Source organism: Pezoporus flaviventris, unplaced genomic scaffold (assembly GCF_033815535.1).
Source record: "Pezoporus flaviventris isolate CSIRO_AGI_PZ_B2104156 unplaced genomic scaffold, CSIRO_AGI_Pfla_v1 ptg000141l, whole genome shotgun sequence".
Lineage (NCBI taxonomy): Eukaryota > Metazoa > Chordata > Aves > Psittaciformes > Psittacidae > Pezoporus > Pezoporus flaviventris.
Window position 1 is genome coordinate 170,059 of NW_026892689.1, and position 17,699 is coordinate 187,757.

Consider the following 17,699-nt stretch of genomic DNA (forward strand, 5'->3'; position numbering starts at 1 on the left):
TGGCAGAGAATGTAGGTCTCTGCAAGGAAGTGGCACTTGTGATCAATCTCCTGTGAATTCTAGTTGCAGGGGCTGTAAAGCAGTGGTAATGATGGATGTGGGCAGCGGGCTTTCTCAGCATGTGACAGCCAGCTTTTATTAAATAAGCAAAACCTGCAGCCTTGCCCACACATTACTGCTGGTCTCAGCTCAGTGTCACAGGGCTGCTTCAGGTGGAAAGATATAGGTTCCTATTGCAGAATTACTTTTGTAGCAGTGAATTTAATTATTTGGGAATAGTCTTCACTTATGGTATCATGTACTGACATCGTATTTCTGGTAAAATGTAATCCTTTTCCCAGTAGACACGGCCATCGAGTTTTGGGAAAAATAATTGGCAGTATTTTGTGATTACTCATTTTCCACCTGACTGTGAAAGACTTGAATTAATTAAGATTCTCATTATCCCTGTGATGTAAGTGTTACATTAATTAAACCATGCATAGCCCTGGAAAGCCTACTGTGCGCATAAATACTCATATTGTAACAGGACAAAATACAGGTCAGCTTTCTGTATGCTACAGAAAACAAATGAGAATGGATCTGCACACCAGCTTATTAAAGTGCTCATAGAAGAAATGCTTTTTATGGGCTCTATTCCACACCGTCATTTTCTATTGGAAATCCATACCAATAACAAGAAACTATAAAGGGCAAGCTAGAAAGATCTACAGTGAACCCCAGAGTAAAAGGGAAGAATATGGACTTTTCTATCCATCTAAGTTTCTTTTTTTGGGAAACTAATCGAGGTGGTGTCCTGCAGAGCAGTGCATTGGCAGGGCACCATACACAAGCCTGCACGAGTTCTTTGGAAGCAGGAATACATTGGTTTCGTGAAGGTGTGTGGAAACGCAGGTAAGATTCAGCTGGGGAGCTATTGCTGGCACTCCCTGAGCTGCGGGCGACCCCAGCATACCTGCAGCACATTTGTAGGGACTTGGGACCCCAGCATCTCCCAGCCCAGCATGGTCCACCGTGCTGGGAAGCTGCCTCTGAACTGGGATTTCCACAAATATTCAGAGCTTCCAGGATTCCAGACATGAAGCTGGGGCTTCTAAACCCTGGGAGCTGTGGGTTATTGAGAGTTTAACAGCTTGGGCTCCCTGGTGTAAATGCATCTCCAGGTTTGAATAAAATTCTGCTGGATGAGTTTTCTGTATGTGCCAGTGTATAGTCAAATGCCTCAAGGTCAAATGATCAGGCGATCACATGATGGTAGAGCTCTGCACATCATTATGTGAACAGTGCACACAAACTGCACTTCAAGAGTGCAAAGTCTACAAACAGAACATTGCAGTGCCTGCCCGTGACCCTGACTTGCAGTTATTTGTACATGTAAGTAATACTGAATATTTTTTCAATCAATTTGTTTCATTGGCTGTAGCCTCCATGTCAGGAATGCATTATTCATCAAATGATTTCCAGCAACATTCAATAATACATTAGAGCTTTTGATTTATTTGAAAATGTTTATATTTATTTCATTAGGCAAAAATTAATTTTTCTATGCATAATTAACTCTTTGACCAGCTATTGTCATTGGTTCTTTGAGAAAAAGACACAAAAAACTTGTTGCGACAGAGAAATCATTAAACCTAATTCCTGATTTCCCACCAATGACTGTTTTTTCATGGATACTTTCAAGACTGAGATAAAAATAACCAAGGAAAAAAGCACATCTGTCACAAGTAATAAATGAATGAAGTACCTTTCGAAAAAACATCTTTAAATATCTATGTAGTGTAAGTAAGCAGGGAAATGTGCAAGTGTTGCTTAGATTAATTTTACTTTTTTAATTTTTATCATAAATACTCCCTAAAGTGTTCTGACACTTTAAACTTCTTAAATTTGCCACTTAGAGCTAAAATGTGGCATGACAGACTGTAGCACTGAATCTGACAGAATTTCTGATCTCACTAGAAATGCAAAGGCAAAGTCAATCCTGAAAAAGCAAACAAGTCAAGAGAAGAGTGAATGAGAGAGACGAATTAACACCCAGAAAGGAATAAGCAGAAAAAGGCAAAAGTAATCACAATGCTTGAAAGGATTAGTGGGAGGGAAATAATGGAAAAATATGTGGGCAGTGGGAGCATTTACAGTATGGATAAGAACATATTACCACAAGAAAAGTTTGGGTATCAGAAGATGAAGACAGCTCGCTTAGTTTCCATATTCTGGGATGCTGTTGGAAGAGCACATTGTGCTATAAGAAAGTTATCACTCAATAGAAACAGGTACCCTTGAATGCTTGCTACACCCCACTTCTGCCCATGATGGCCTGGAGAAAGGAAAACACATACTTACCATGCTGCTTTACAGGGACTGGCAAAAGGAAGAAATCCCTTCAGGGGAGTTTATCATCCTGCAAATTCTTGACCAATAAGAGCAGACAGTGCAGCACCCTATTAACCTTGAAAGATCAAATTCTTCTTGTGTAAACGATAAGGTGTGGAACATTTCAAGCAAAACAGTTATTTCTTCTTTCATTGCAAAGTCAATGAAAGAATGGGTGCTAAGGAAGCCTCTTGTAGTGCAACCAGCTTCAGTTGGTCCTGGAAGAGAGGATCCATGCTAGTTTTCTAAATGCCAGCTATTTTGGCTTTTTATAATTTTACAAAATTTTGCTATAAGCAGCCTGTACAATTAGGGGTGGCCCTTCCCAGGGGAAGGTGTGGAAGTGATTCCTCATGCAACACAGCCATCAGACAACAGTTCTGCTCCTCAGTTCTCTTCAAAACTGGTCCTTGTTCAGCAAAAAGCACATCACAAACTGGGGGAAATGAAAGGAAACCCTTCTGATCTCTGGATTTCCTCTGTGTATAAGTAAATATATACACATATTTAGGTATATTTCCATGCATCTAGTGGAAAAAAAATCTCCCTTTATATAGGTAACAGACAAATAATATGCTATTTATCATATCCAAGAGGTAGCTCTTTGCTTCAAAATAAAGTTGGAGTTTTTTTTTCACTTGAGAATATTGCCATTGGAGATTGTATCAATTCAGACTACTACACCAAGCAGATCTTCTTGCACAGATGCACTTTTTTCTCTTTGTCTAATGTACTTTAAACTCCTTGTTTCCTTTACCCTACTTTTCCTAAATTTCTGCTTTCTCAGTTGAAGTTCTCTGATAATAACTTTCTCGGCAAAAAGGATTTCATAAATTATTTGATCAAAATAAGAACAAGGTTCTTCAAAGTAGCAGACAAGGGATGGGAATACTTACCCTGCTGCTGAATAACTGGTAAATTTTCTTTTAACAGCTTTGCAAGCAAAATTACTTCCATGTTCTCCAGAAAATTAGTTCAATTGAATTGAATTATGAGGCTGCTGCCAGGTTAGAGGGACAACTCCGTTCCTTTTGACTATCACAGTATCACAGTATGCTAGAGATTGGAAGGGACCTCAAAAGATCATCTAGTCCAATCCCCCTGCCGGAGCAGGAACACCTAGATAATGTTACACAGGAATGTGTCCAGGAGAGTTTTGAATGTCTCCAGGGAAGGAGACTCCACAATCTCCCTGGGCAGCCTGTTCCAGTGTTCTGTCACCCTCAGTGAGAAGAAGTTTCTTCTCAAGTTTAAGTGGAACCTCTTGTGTTCCAGTTTGTATCCATTACCCCTTGTCCTATCATTGTTTGCCACTGAGTAGAGCCTGGCTCCATCCTCGTGACACTCCCCCTTTATATATTTATATACACTAATAAGGTCACCCCTCAGTCTCCTCTTCTCTAAACTATAGAGACCCAGCTCCCTCAGTCTTTCCTCATAAGGGAGATGTTCCACTCCCTTAATCATCTTAGTTGCCCTGCCCTAGACTCTCTCCAGCAGGTCCCTGCCCTTCTTGAACTGAGGGGCCCAGAACTGGACACAATATTCCAGACGCGGTCTCACCAGGGCAGAGTAGAGGGGAAGGAGGACCTCTCTCGACCTACTAACCACCCCCCTTCTAATACACCCCAGGATGCCATTGGCCTTCTTGGCCACAAGGGCACAGTGTTGGCTCATGGTCATCCTGTCATCCACTAGGACCCCCAGGTCCCTCTCCCCTACACTGCTCTCTAACAGGTCGTTTCCCAACCTATACTGGAACCTGGGGTTGTTCCTGCCCAGATGCAGGACTCTACACTTTCCCTTGTTATAGTTCATCAAGTTATTCCCTGCCCAACTCTCCAGCCTGTCCAGGTCTCACTGGATGGCAGCACAGCCTTCTGGCGTGTCAGCCACTCCTCCCAGCTTAGTGTCATCAGCAAACTTGCTGATAGTACACTCAATTCCCTCATCTAAATCACTGATGAATATATTAAATAATACTGGTCCCAGTACTGACCCTTGAGGCACTCCACTAGTTACAGGCCTCCAACTAGACTTCGCCCCATAGACTACAACTCTCTGGCTTCTCTCCTTCAGCCAGTTCACAGTCCACCTCACTACCTGATCATCCAGACCACACTTCCTCAATTTAGCTGTGAGGATGCTGTGGGAGACTGTGTCAAATGCTTTGCTGAAGTCAAGGTAGACCACATCCACCGCTCTGCCATCATCCATCCACCGTGTTATTTCCTCATAAAAGGCTAAGAGATTGGTCAAACGTGATTTCCCCTTGGTGAAGCCACGTTGACTGCCCCTCATAACCCTCTTATCCTTGATATGCCTTAAGATGGCACCAAGGATAAGGTGTTCCATCACTTTCCCAGGGATGGAGGTGAGGCTGACCGGTCTATAGTTACCCGGGTCCTCCTTCTTGCCCTTTTTGAAGACTGGAGTTACATTTGCTTTCCTCCAGTCCTCAGGCACCTCTCCCGTTTCCCAAGACTTGGTAAAGATGATGGAGAGTGGTCTAGCAATGACTTCCGCCAGTTCCCTCAGCACCCGTGGGTGCATCCCATCTGGACCCATGGATTTATGGATGTCCAGATTGCTCAACTGGTCTCTAACGCATTCCTCATTGACTAAGGCAAACCGCTCCGTTGACCTGACTTCATCTAACGTCTCAGGGGTACAGGGCTCTTCAGGACTGCCTGCAGCAGAGTAGACAGAGACAAAGAAGGCATTCAGTAACTCTGCCATCTCTGTATCTTCTGTCACCAGGGCACCCATCCCGTTCATCAGTGGGCCTACATTGCCTCTGGTGTTAGTTTTGTCTGCCATGTATTTGAAAAAGCTCTTTTTGCTGTCCTTGACCCTTCTCCCCAGGTTTAATTCTAAGGAGGCCTTAGTCATCCTAGCTGCCTTCCTATATCCTCTAGCAGCAGCCTTATATTCCTCCCAGGTGGCCAGCCCCTCCTTCCATGACCTGTAAACTCTCCTCTTCCACTTGAGCATACCCAGCAATTCCCTATTTAGCCATGCAGGTCTCCTGGCCCTCTTCCTTGACTTCCTACGTGTCGGGATGCTCTGATGCTTGGAAAAAGCAATCCTTGAATGCCAACCAACTATCTTGGGCCCCTTTATCTTCAAACAGCCTTGCCCATGCAATTCCCCTAGCAATTGCTTGAAAAGGCCAAAGTTTGCCCTGCTAAAGTCCAGGGTTGCAATTCTACTTGCTATTCTACTGGTCCTACCACACAAGATCCTGAATTCCACCATCTCGTGGTCTCTGCAACCAAGGCAGCCCTCAACCCTTACCGCTTCGACCAGACCCTCCTTGTTAGTGAGGATGAGATCCAGCAACGCTCCTCTCCTGGTTGGCTCATCCACCGTTTGCAGGAGGAAGTTATCATCCATACACTGGAGGAACCTCCTGGACTGTGGCTGGGCTGCCGAGTGGTCCTTCCAGCAAACATCAGGGAAGTTAAAATCCCCCACGACGACCACGGCCTGTGACTGTGAGGCCGCTCTCAGCTGCCTGTAGAAGGCCTCGTCAGCTTCCTCACCCTGATCTGGTGGCCTGTAACAGACACCTACAACAGTATCGCCCCTGCCAGCCTGCCCCTTAATTCTCACCCACAGACTCTCAACTCGCTCGTCACCTGTCCCTGGACAGGACTCGGTGCATTGTAGTTGCTCCCGCACATAAAGAGCAACCCCACCACCCCGCCTGGCTGGCCTGTCTTTCCTGAAAAGGACATAGCCCTCCATGACTATATTCCAGTCATGTGAGCTGTCCCACCACGTCTCTGTAATTGCCACCAGATCACAGTCTCCTGACTTAACACAGGTTTCTAACTCCTCCTGCTTATTTCCCATGCTGCGCGCATTGGTGTACAGACATTCCAGGGAGCGAGTTGAGCACACCGATTTCACCCTAGGATTATAGGAGGCCTCCCAGTCCTCATCAATTCTGGAGCACTGCCCCACTGGGGCAAGCCCAGCTACAACCCCATCCCCCTTTGAATCTAGTTTAAAGCTCTCCAAATGAGCCCTACTAATTCATGCCCCAGCATCCTTTTGCCTCTGTGATATAAACCTTTCCCACTTGTCATTGTCCAGACTGGTGCCCTATAAAACCAGCTGTTACCAAGGAATCCAAAGCCCTGCCTGCAGCACCAGTCTCGAAGCCAATTGCTTATGGACTGAATCTTCCCATTCCTTCCCACATCATCAGTGGAAGATGGAAGGAGTGAGGAGAAGATCACTTGAGCCCCAGACCCTTTCACCATCCACCCCAAGGCCCTGTAGTCTTTCTTCATCCCCCTCAGACTGCGGGAAGCAGCTTCCCCCTCACCTGTCTGGAAGACCAGCAGCGGGTAGTAGTCCGTCGGGTGCACCAGGCTGGGGAGCGCCCTAGTGATATCCCTGATCCGGGCTCCAGGCAGACTACACACTTCCCTATGATGAGGGTCAACTCTGCATATCGGGCCCTCTGTTCCTCTCAGAAGGGAATCACCTACGACAATGACTCTTCTTTCTTTCTTTCTTTCTTATCAGAGGCAGTCTTGAGGTGCAAAGTCAACCGCCTTTTCCTATGTGGCCTTGTAGGCGGGCCTTGCACCACATTCTCACCTACCTCTCCTTCAAGATCTAGGGCCTCGAACCTATCACGGAGGGACACCTGGGGAAGCAGGGCAGGAAGGGGGGAGGGTTTCCCACGACGCCGAACTGGAACTCGCTTCCAACCCTCTTCATCTTTTTGGTCCCCTACCTGTGCGCAACAGCTACAGGGCAGGGGGTGTCTCGGGCCATCCCCCTCTGTCTGAGAGGGCAGGGGGTCCTTCCCCTTTCGGGGGGTATCTCCCTGGAACCGTTCTGACTGGCACGCCACGAGTTGCTCCACCAATCTCCCTTTCACACTCCCTGATGGTCCTCAGCCTCTCAACCTCCTCCTTAAGTTCTGCCACCAGGCTAAGCAGATCTTCTACCTGCTCACACTCACGCAGGTGGAATGCTGTCCTCCCTCCCCCGGCAGCAGCAGGCTCTGTCACTCCCTGCATCCAGAGACCTGAACAGCCACGGTTTGGGACGGGGTCTCTGTCTGAGTTGCTCCAGTTTTCTTACTGCAAGCTCTCTCTCTGGAGGCGACCATATTGGTCCGCAGTCTGGGACACCAGCAACACGACCAGCTAGCTCCTCCCTGCGCCCGGTGGGCAGCCGCCGCCCTCTCTGAGGTTCTTTCAAAGCAAGGGGCAGGGGGGTGGTCACCGTCACCGTGGGAACGCCCCCCGCCACGTCAGCCTCTCTCTCGCAGGGGCTGCTGGGGCTTCGGGGATCGGGAGATGTCGGGAGCCGCGATGTCTCTGTGCTGTCCCCTCTGATTTTCCTAATTCCGTTGACCCTCGCGGTCGCTGAAGCGTGCCGGCTGTGGCTCTAGCTAGGCTAGCTCCAATCAGCTGATTATCTCCCACTTCTTCATCATTGCCTCCCCAGGATCAGGTGAAATACTCTGTCACAAAATCATAGAATCATAGAATATTTAGGGTTGCAAGGGACCTTAAGATCATCTAGTGCCAACCCCCTGCCATGGGCAGGGACACCTCCCACAAAGCCACGTCACCCAAGCCTCTGCCCAACCTGGCCTTGAACACCGCCAGGGATGGAACATTCACAACCTCCCTGGGCAACCCATTCCAGTGCCTCACCACCCTTACAGTAAAGAACTTCTTCCTTATATCCAATCTAAACTTCCCCTGTTTAAGTTTTAACCCATTACCCCTTGTCCTGTCACTACAGTCCCTAATGAAGAGTCCTTCTCCAGCATCCCTTATAGCCTCCCTTCAGATACTGGAAGGCTGCTACGAGGTCTCCACACAGCCTTCTCTTCTCCAGGCTGAATAGCCCCAACTTTCTCAGCCTGTCTTCATACGGGAGGTGCTCCAGTCCCCTAATCATCCTCGTGGCCTTTCTCTGGACTTGTTCCAGCAGTTCCATGTCCTTTTTATGTTGAGGACAGAAGAACTGCACACAATACTCCAGGTGAGGTCTCACAAAAGCAGAGTAGAGGGGCAGGATCACCACCCTATACCTGCTGGTCACGCTCCTTTTGATGCAGCCCAGGATTCTGTTGGCTTTCTCTGCTGCTAGCGCACACTGAAGCTGGGTCATGTTCAGCTTTTCTTCACCCAACACCCTCAAGCCCTTCTCATCAGGCTGCTCTGAATTTCTTCTCCGCCCAATCTGTAGCTGTGTTTAGGATTGCTTTGGCCCAGGTGTTTAACCAGCATTTGGCTTGGTTAAACGTCGTAAGGCTGGCATCAGCCCACCTCACAAGCGTGTCGAGGTCCCTCTGGATAGAGGGTCATTTACTTATGATCTTCTAGTGAACACCCTATAGACCTGAAAAAATTATTGCTCATTTGCAGTATTGCCTGGCTGCATTTCATGCAGCAGAAACCACAGCAATATGACAGTCCTCTTTGCAACATCTCTGCTTTTGCTGAAAACAGATTATAACAAAATAAAGTGAAAAATCAGATTTTATTTCTTTTATTTGCAGTGCATAAGCTATGAAGGGATATGCAGAGTTAAAAAGAGACATACAGAGATACCATATTGGTTTCCTAAGAAATGATAAATTTCGAAATGCTGAAATTCTGAAGTAGGTAACATTTTCATATTGGTGTGTGCTGCTCTTTAAATACTTGATAAGGAAAGTGTCAGAGCTAAATCTATTAATTCCATAACCGTATAAAAACATCAAATCACTTTCCACAAAGTAACCATGATTAACTGCAACATGCCCCAGTGGTACACTCACGATTCACCAGACAGCTGCATGTTGGTTTGCAATTCTGCAGATGTGAATGGGCTAGAAACTTTCAGCAGCTCTTGAGTACTGCTTTCTGAGGCTTTCCATCATTCCCTGGTGTATAAAACTGTTCACACAGAAGTTAAAAGATTCTTCAGCTTCACTCTCAGGCAGTCTGATTCACATCTATTCACAGATGTAAAAATCTAGCTCTCCTAATTGCATATATGACAAACCTATAGTTATTACAACAATTACTCAAACAGAAAGGCAATTACTTTGGTTTTGTCTTTTATTGGTGCCTTCTTGTACAAGACAGTAAGTTAGCCTTGTCTAACAATGAGCCATGTGCAAACAGTATGAGTATGAAGAAGGGTACACTGAAATTCTAATAACATATCAAGGAAAACAGGTGCTGAATATTCATAAGGACACATATTCTTGATTGTGTAAGACAAAATTCTGGGTTAACAACCACATGTTAGGAAGTATTAGCTTGCAGTTTTCTTCAGGTTATGAAACAAGCACACAGGAGAATATGCATATCCAGAATTCAATGTGGAAAGTGAAATACACATTTTGCACATCAGGCCATTTGTATTTACAAAGATGTGATCTTGGTCACTTCTGGGCCACTTACACAAGACTGATCAGCTCCCTGAAAGCTTCTGCTCGGTGGGAAAATCCCGAGAGTCTTGCCTAATCTCAATGAGTGAGTAATAAAAGTTTGAGAATCATAAATTCAGATTACAATCTCTTGCATGAGTGGTATGAGATTGATGCAGATTGAAAGGACTAGTGTTAGCTTCATGCTGCTGAAAAAGCTATTTCCCTTATCATAAGGACACTCATACTTTCCAATACATACCATGTAGAAAAGATACTAAATACAAAAATCATTTTAACTTTCAGAGGTGCTAGATACTTACAAAATGGATTTCAGATAAACTGTATACATAATCAATCTCCAGTTGACATAAAAATAGCTAATGAGGTCAGTAACAGGCTATGAAGTCTCACAATTCCCATAAGAAGTGCTGCACAAATGGACAGAAACTCAAAAAAAGGTTCTATTCCCATTGCCCACATCATAGCAGTTCTGTTGCTCAAAGTGGCTTAATTTTTCAGAGCTCTCAGACTTGTTATTTTTAGGGTTCAGTTCTCAGTGTAGCTTGCAGTTTAGGTGTTTACGCATGCAAATAATTGCATGTGTAGTTACCATGTATGCAAGTACAAGTTGGTAGGCATACAGACTGAGATTTCCAATGCTCCATTCAAAATAAAAGAATCATAAAACATGTGTGCTCCATATACTTCTTTGGAAGTTTGCAAGTGCAAGCAGGTAATTGGGTAACAAGTTACTACTGCTTGCATCTGTCATTTAAAAGTCCAAATGCAAGAGAGTATCCAGAAAATATGACATTGCACTGACAGTTCTGAAAATCTGTTGGTGAACATGAAATTTGCCATCTGTCTTTTGTGCTATGGATGCCTTTGCAAACCCTCAAAAATCAGTTTTGTTTGGGCTTGTGCAGGATCCTGTGCACCAGATGGCACTTGTATTGAGCTTGGCTCTCAAGTAGCTGGCCACAAGTTAATATGCATTTTATCAGTGTTGCTAAATGTTTATGATTTAATGTGATTCTACCTTTCCTGTGAAGTTAGTTACTCCCTGTTGATATGCAGAAGTTCCTGTCTGTCATACAACTAGAATAAATGTATTTATGAGCTTTGAAAGAGTTGACATCAGAAAACATATGGTAAAAACAACTAAACAAATCAAAACCATAAATGTTGTGTTGTATTGTATTTGTTGTGAGCTTCATACTGAAGTTATTTATGACAAAATGAAAACAAGGTCAAAATTGTGCTAGACAATGTTGTGTTCAAAAGAAATAAGTGATATTTTTAAATGTCTTTGTCCACTTAAAGTATACTGGAAGTATAGTGAGTTGTTCTCGTGAGACCTCACCTGGAGTATTGTGTGCAGTTCTTCTGTCCTCAACATAAAAGGGACATGGAACTGTTGGAACAAGTCCAGAGGAGGCCCATGAGGATGATCAGGGGAGTGGGGCACCTCCCGTATGAAGACAGGCTGAGGAAGTTGTGGCTATTCAGCCTGGAGAAGAGAAGGCTGTGTGGAGACCTCATAGCAGCCTTCCAGTATCTGAAGGGAGGCTATAAGGGATGCTGGAGAAGGACTCTTCATTAGGGACTGTAGTGATACGACAAGGGGTAACGGGTTAAAACTTAAACAGGGGAAGTTTAGATTGGATATAAGGAAGAAGTTCTTTACTGTAAGGGTGGTGAGGCACTGGAATGGGTTGCCCAAGGAGGCTGTGAATGCTGCATCCCTGGCGATGTTCAAGGCCAGGTTGGGCAGAGCCTTGGGTGATATGGTTTAGTGGGTGGTGTCCCTGCCCATGGCAGGGGGGGTTGGAATTAGGTGATCTTAAGGTAATTTCCAACCCTAACTATTCTATGATTCCATGATTCCAAAGCCTTTGGTCTAAAATTAGAGGTAGCAAACATTGATATATCACCTGTAGTTGGAAAATGTAGTTGGAAAATAGAGTTGTTCCAGCAAGACCATAAAGTCTTTGTTTTCTAGGAGTCTATGTAATCACTGGCAATCATTTCCATGTTATTGCTGTCTCTTGTAGTTTCTCTTTATCAGAAACTACACTGGCATTCCACATTGCCTATTTTACATTGGCTACAGATGCAAGCCCTAGTAGTTAAGTATTTAACTATATGCACGTGTGCATTCTGTCAAGATATTATGGATCTTCACTCAGCCAAAGCAGAACAAATTTAGGAGTGTACTCTTAAGGCTGTTCCCACTGTATTTACATTTGCATCAGAAGTTTTAATTTGGTCTGCTGTTGTATGTCTATATCACCATGGCTTACGGAAGTATTTATTTGGGAAAAGACAGCTAGTACAATACACAGATGTAAGTCATAAGTTCAAAACCAGAACAGCCAAACTGAATAATAATTGAGTTCATATAGATTGTTTCCTTTATTATTATTACTTTCAGAATACAAGGCAACCAAGGAATACACTAGCATGAGAAATTACAGTTAAAGGAGCTTGACATTTTGGTGATTGAAATAACAGAAAAAGCAGCATGATTCACATTATATATATATACACATATAAGCTCCAAATGATTCTCCAGTCAGCTTTTTCCTTTCCCACTCCTGCTAATGCCAGTGCTAGGATGGAGGAGAAAATGGAGGCAACCATATGACTCCTCCACAGCCTCTCGTTTCAACTGGAATTGAAAATGCTCATTGTACTGCAAGACCCTAGAGTGTGGGGTTGCAGAACCTGAAGTTCTAAATTTGAGCAATGTTAATGTGAAAAAAAGTTCATAATGCTTATATTTTTGGGGATAACAAGAGCTTACAAAACAATAAGGCTGTTGGAAGGGGATATGATTTTAAGCAGAGATCACTCAAAATAGGTAAAAATTTCAGAGAGAAAAAAAGTCATTAGTTTCTACATTTGTTCAGTGGTAGTTGAAATAGGTGAAGTGTACTGACTGTAAAGGTGAGTAAATGTTATGTGTATTTCAGTATTTTGAGCTCTCAGTTATGATGCTTGTAGTCAATTTCCATACAGGGTCAACAGACACATCCAAAAGAACAAGCAGGAATAGTATAGAGGGTTCACCACTGGTGATGCTTCCACAAAGACACAAAAGCTGTCAAGGACTACTGCCAGATTCATTCTGAACTGAAACAAAGAAATACAAAATGAAGTATAATCTTTTGCAAATACGCAAAATCAGTTCTGCTTTGTGGTTAAGTAATGTTGATCTTGGTAGCTTTGCAACAATAACAATGGGTAATTTGTGGTAAATTTGTTGTAAATGACAGGTAAACATTTTATAATAACTGGCTAGAACTGAACTACTGTTTGCTGGCATAACAACAGGACTTTCCAAACCTAAAGTTCAGCCAAAGGATGAAGTGAGGAAGAAGATGATGAAGAAACGACCACCAGGGGTCCCAAAGACCCACTACGACATTATTGTGAGCATGTGGGAGGAATTTTCTAGAAGAATGATGTCATGTATAAATACCTTTATGAATATGCCTGTAATGTAATGAATATGTATGTCTGATGACTATATAATCATGGCTTGTTTGGTGCTTGAGCAAGGCAAGCTTGGAGGAGCTATCCCCCATGTCTCCCAGGGCGCAAATAAAGAACACCTGCTTGTCAACTTAAACTTTGTTGGTGAGTCCTCAAAATTTTTCTACGAATCATAACATCTAAGATGCCTAATATCAGATGAATCTACAGAGACACCTTTTTTGACCAAAGAACAAAAAAAACAAACAGTGACAATGAGTAAAACTGTTATAAGAAGATTTAAGAGGCACTCTGTTAAGGTGGCTAAGGAACCAGGCAAGATCTGAAGGATGAGATGCTTAGCAACATAAGATGCTATAATAAGATGAATATGGAGAGTATCTGCAGTTTTGTTTCTTTTTGTTTCTAATTCTAAAGTAAATGATGTCATGGTTCTAAGAGGACACTCAATTAAGTGGCTAATGTGCATGCAAAGGAAGGAAATAAAGAAAACTGAACTTAATACGTGAAGAGACAGAGGGGTTATGGAGAAACAGGTCCAAATCTTAAAGAGAATAATGAAATTTCTCAGAAAGCTAGGCAAAGGCTTGAAATCAACCCCCCTTATAAAGAGCTTTCAGAGGGACTGACAAGGGAAGAAGTTATAGCTGATACAGTAACCCCGACGGATACTGATGGAAACACCAGAACCTGTCCTGAAGTAAATGCTGAGGAGCATTTCAAGGCTTGCTCACCGATCGAATTATGAACTTGGATTTTTGTAATGATATAAAACTACTTGGGTCAATTAGCACAGACAACTGTAAATGTCAATATGACCATTAGTAGTGAATCACAAGCACAGACTGGGTTTTACAATACAGGAATAAAAAGCAAGGCTGAAGTTGAGATGAATCACAAAACAGAAAAGAAAAAATAATGTATGTATTTTATTGTGCAAAAATATGTGTCATGTCAGCAAATAAAGATTAGACTAGTAGAAGAGGACTAAATAGTTAATAGTACCAATTCATGAAGACCCTACAAGCATTTACAGATGCAAACTTTTTTAACAGACATTTGTTTATATTATAAAACCAGCCCACATACAATAAGCAGAGGGTAGTTTGAAATGTTGAATCAAACATAGGCTTGCTCATTAATGCACGTATTAACTAGGGAGATGAAGATGTCAGACAAGTTTAGAATAAAATTGAAGCTTTATAAAGTTTCTAAATTAATATTGCAATTTAGCACTGACATTACTGCAATATAGTACTAAACCAAAAAAGTGAACCAGACCCCATGTGAAGAGCTATGTGTTCAGTGGCGCAGATCTAAAGGGAAAAACACCTGCAAACATTTGAGGAAGTGCCATGTCTCGATGCTCAGCCCCCTAGTATGTGGAGCGTGATGCTTCTCCATTGTTAGAATGTCTGATTGGATTTCCCACCATTGAGTGTAGACTGGTATATGGTTTAACTACATAGTTTGGAGATCTGGACATGGCTTCTGATAGAAAGATGCTGTAACGTTGTACTGACCTATGACTCTGCTTTTCCTTCCCTTTAGTCCCAGGAGCTGCATTAGACCTTCCTCACTTGTTGTTAGGGGAACTGTGTCAGACATCAACAGCACCAAGTACACAAATAGCTAAGAAACTTTAGCAGAAGGCTAGCAATACAGCTAAAATTACGTACAAAGATGTACACAAAAATAAGGGAAATCAATCTTGAGTGAATTGACTCATGTTCTTGTAACAGTGCACCCTATAATCTTCATGGCACTTTGCTAATATATAAAGGGGGTTATCTCACTTCAGGAAATCATTTTGAAGCCTGTAGTATCCTCAGTTAATGGCTGTATCTTTATTGTCATTGCTACACCCAAAAAACCTCAACAGCTGGTTAAAAATATTCAAAACGGCACCAAGATGACGAAACATTTTGCTGAGAAAAGTTGTGATTTACTCTGTGAGATATGTTTTGTCAAATTAGAAAAGCCATATGTGGTAGGGGCATAATTATCTGTATAAAACCCAAGAAGAAATGTACTCATTACTGTGTACTTGTGGGTGAAGACATGACTTGTAGTACTGCCTCTAGCTAACGCTGCCTGAAGCTCCAAATCATACCGCACAGTTTTAACACTTCAAACATTTCAAAGCTCTTCTCTGTTCTGACTACAATGCTCTATACTGAATTTGTGCCTTATGATGAATCCTGATCAGAAAGTTTCACGTAAAAATACTTTGGACATGAACAAGATGAGTTAAAGAACATGTTGTTGTCTGCACAATACAAAAATTCTTACACAAACTGGGGAGAAGTTGCTTGAGATTATCACTTAGGATGCTAAGACTTGAAATTCATCCACGGGTTGCTTAACATCCCATTGTTTAGGAAAAAACAAGCTAAAACCAGTAAGTATAATGCTGTACTTAAAAACCGTGTTACAGACAAGAACTTTGCCATTCAAAACATCACTCAGATGAAAAAGAGACTCATTAATAATCATTCAGACTGGAGAGACACTGAGAAGGAAGACTAAATGACAGCAGCAAACATGTGCAAATGGTGTTAAAATGTGGTTCCAGGCTGAGAAGACCAAAATTGTGTTCATCCTTTGAGCCATCTTCAAACAAATATTACCTTCATAGCTGTCTGGTATGTATTTCAAAATACTGACTTCTTTGCTGTATTTTAGGTTCTGAATGATGGGAGAAGCAAGTGTATTTCAAAAGGAAGCATTAGCAAAGAAAATTAACTGTATTTCCAAATATAAATGTATGTAGCTAATGACTTAAATATCAAAAGCTGCAAAGTAGCTTCCCCTCTCACACCCCCAGGAAATAACCAAAACCAAACCAAGAGATTTTTGCTTTAGGAGAAATTTTGGGCTTTGCATCAGTCTGCAAGACTTCTAAAAATATATTTTAAAAAGCACAGTGCTTAGCACTGAGTGGTACGTTTGTTTTATCAGTTTAAATTAAACTAATTAAAGTAATCATGTATATAGATAGATCAAATACAGTTCTGAGGAGATTAATAGTTGCTTTCCTCAGAAAGAGTTTTTTTTTGACATGTATAATTAATACATTGGAAATAAAATACAGTCTCTGCTATGAATCTCCTTGGTTTCATGTCTGAAATACCGTATGACCCTTTTTCTTGGTTTTATATTCTGTTTTGTTTCAGGTTACAAAATGCTGAAGCAGTAAGGCATAAAGAGATCTTTTCAGGTATCTTTCTTTTATTTCTAAGGCTAATAAAGGCTTATTTTTACATTTTGAAAAGTGTCATTCCCATCTGTATAGGTGTTACATCCATATTTTAGTTAAATGTTGAGATCTCTGTCTGAATGTTACTTGAAGTCTTGCTGTGATCTTTATGCCAGGTTCAACTTCAACTTAAATGAATGCAGCTGAGAGAAATCAACATGCAGAATGACTCATTTGATTATAAAACTCTTTATGGTGAACTGATTTGAATTCTAGAATAATCAAGCTCTGACTGTTACAGTGCAGCCAAATACAGCCTTCTGGTCCCAGATCCACTTTGCCCCCAGGACAGTACGTTTCTACAACTAAACAGCCTGAGCTACTCTGACTTTTTTCTTTCCTAGACAAATTTACTTTCTGGTTCGATAAAATGGACACAAATTTGACAGATTTGGAATTTATCTGTAATGATACCATTTTAATGTAAGGAATGCTTAGGCTGGCTTTTGTGGAAAAAGAATCAGGAAGCCTGACAGCATGTTGTCTGGGACCACACAAGGCAGGGGTTGTGAGAATATAGCACAAGGCAGACTGAGAACACCAGTTTGCTAGACTGCAGCGTGCATCTGCTTGTGAGACCATGAGCTTCCATACAGCACTGCGCTTATGAGATTGGTTGCTGGAGTGAATATATCTATACATGTAACAAATTTCCGGTCTCTATTTTTTGTTTCTTTGTTTGTTTTCTAATAGTAAAGCGTGATCACTGCTGAAAATAACTGTCATTTAAAGATGAGAGTAGTCCAGTATTTTGTCAAATAAACAGTTCTTCTGAACACAATGTTGTATTCTTCCTATACCTATTGGTGGTGTGAAAAACAGCATTCACTTTTCCATAACTTTAATACAAATTACTCTTTCTCTGAAAAGCTGCTTATTTTAGACCTGTTTCAATTGCAATATGAAAATAAAACAGAAGGCAAATACATACATATACATGGACTTTGCCACTCTCCCCAGTATAGGCAAAGGACCAAATTAATATTTTTACTTTTTTTATTCCTGCTGAGTACATGCATTACTCAGCAGCAAGCAAATCTTTTAAAGACTTTCAATCTCAGCACATTTCTTTGATTCAAAGATGTCTTGTCAGCTATTGGACACATAAGCTTCCTCTAGGCCTTGATGCATTTGATCTTTGCTATCTGATGCTTTTGGTTTTAGGTG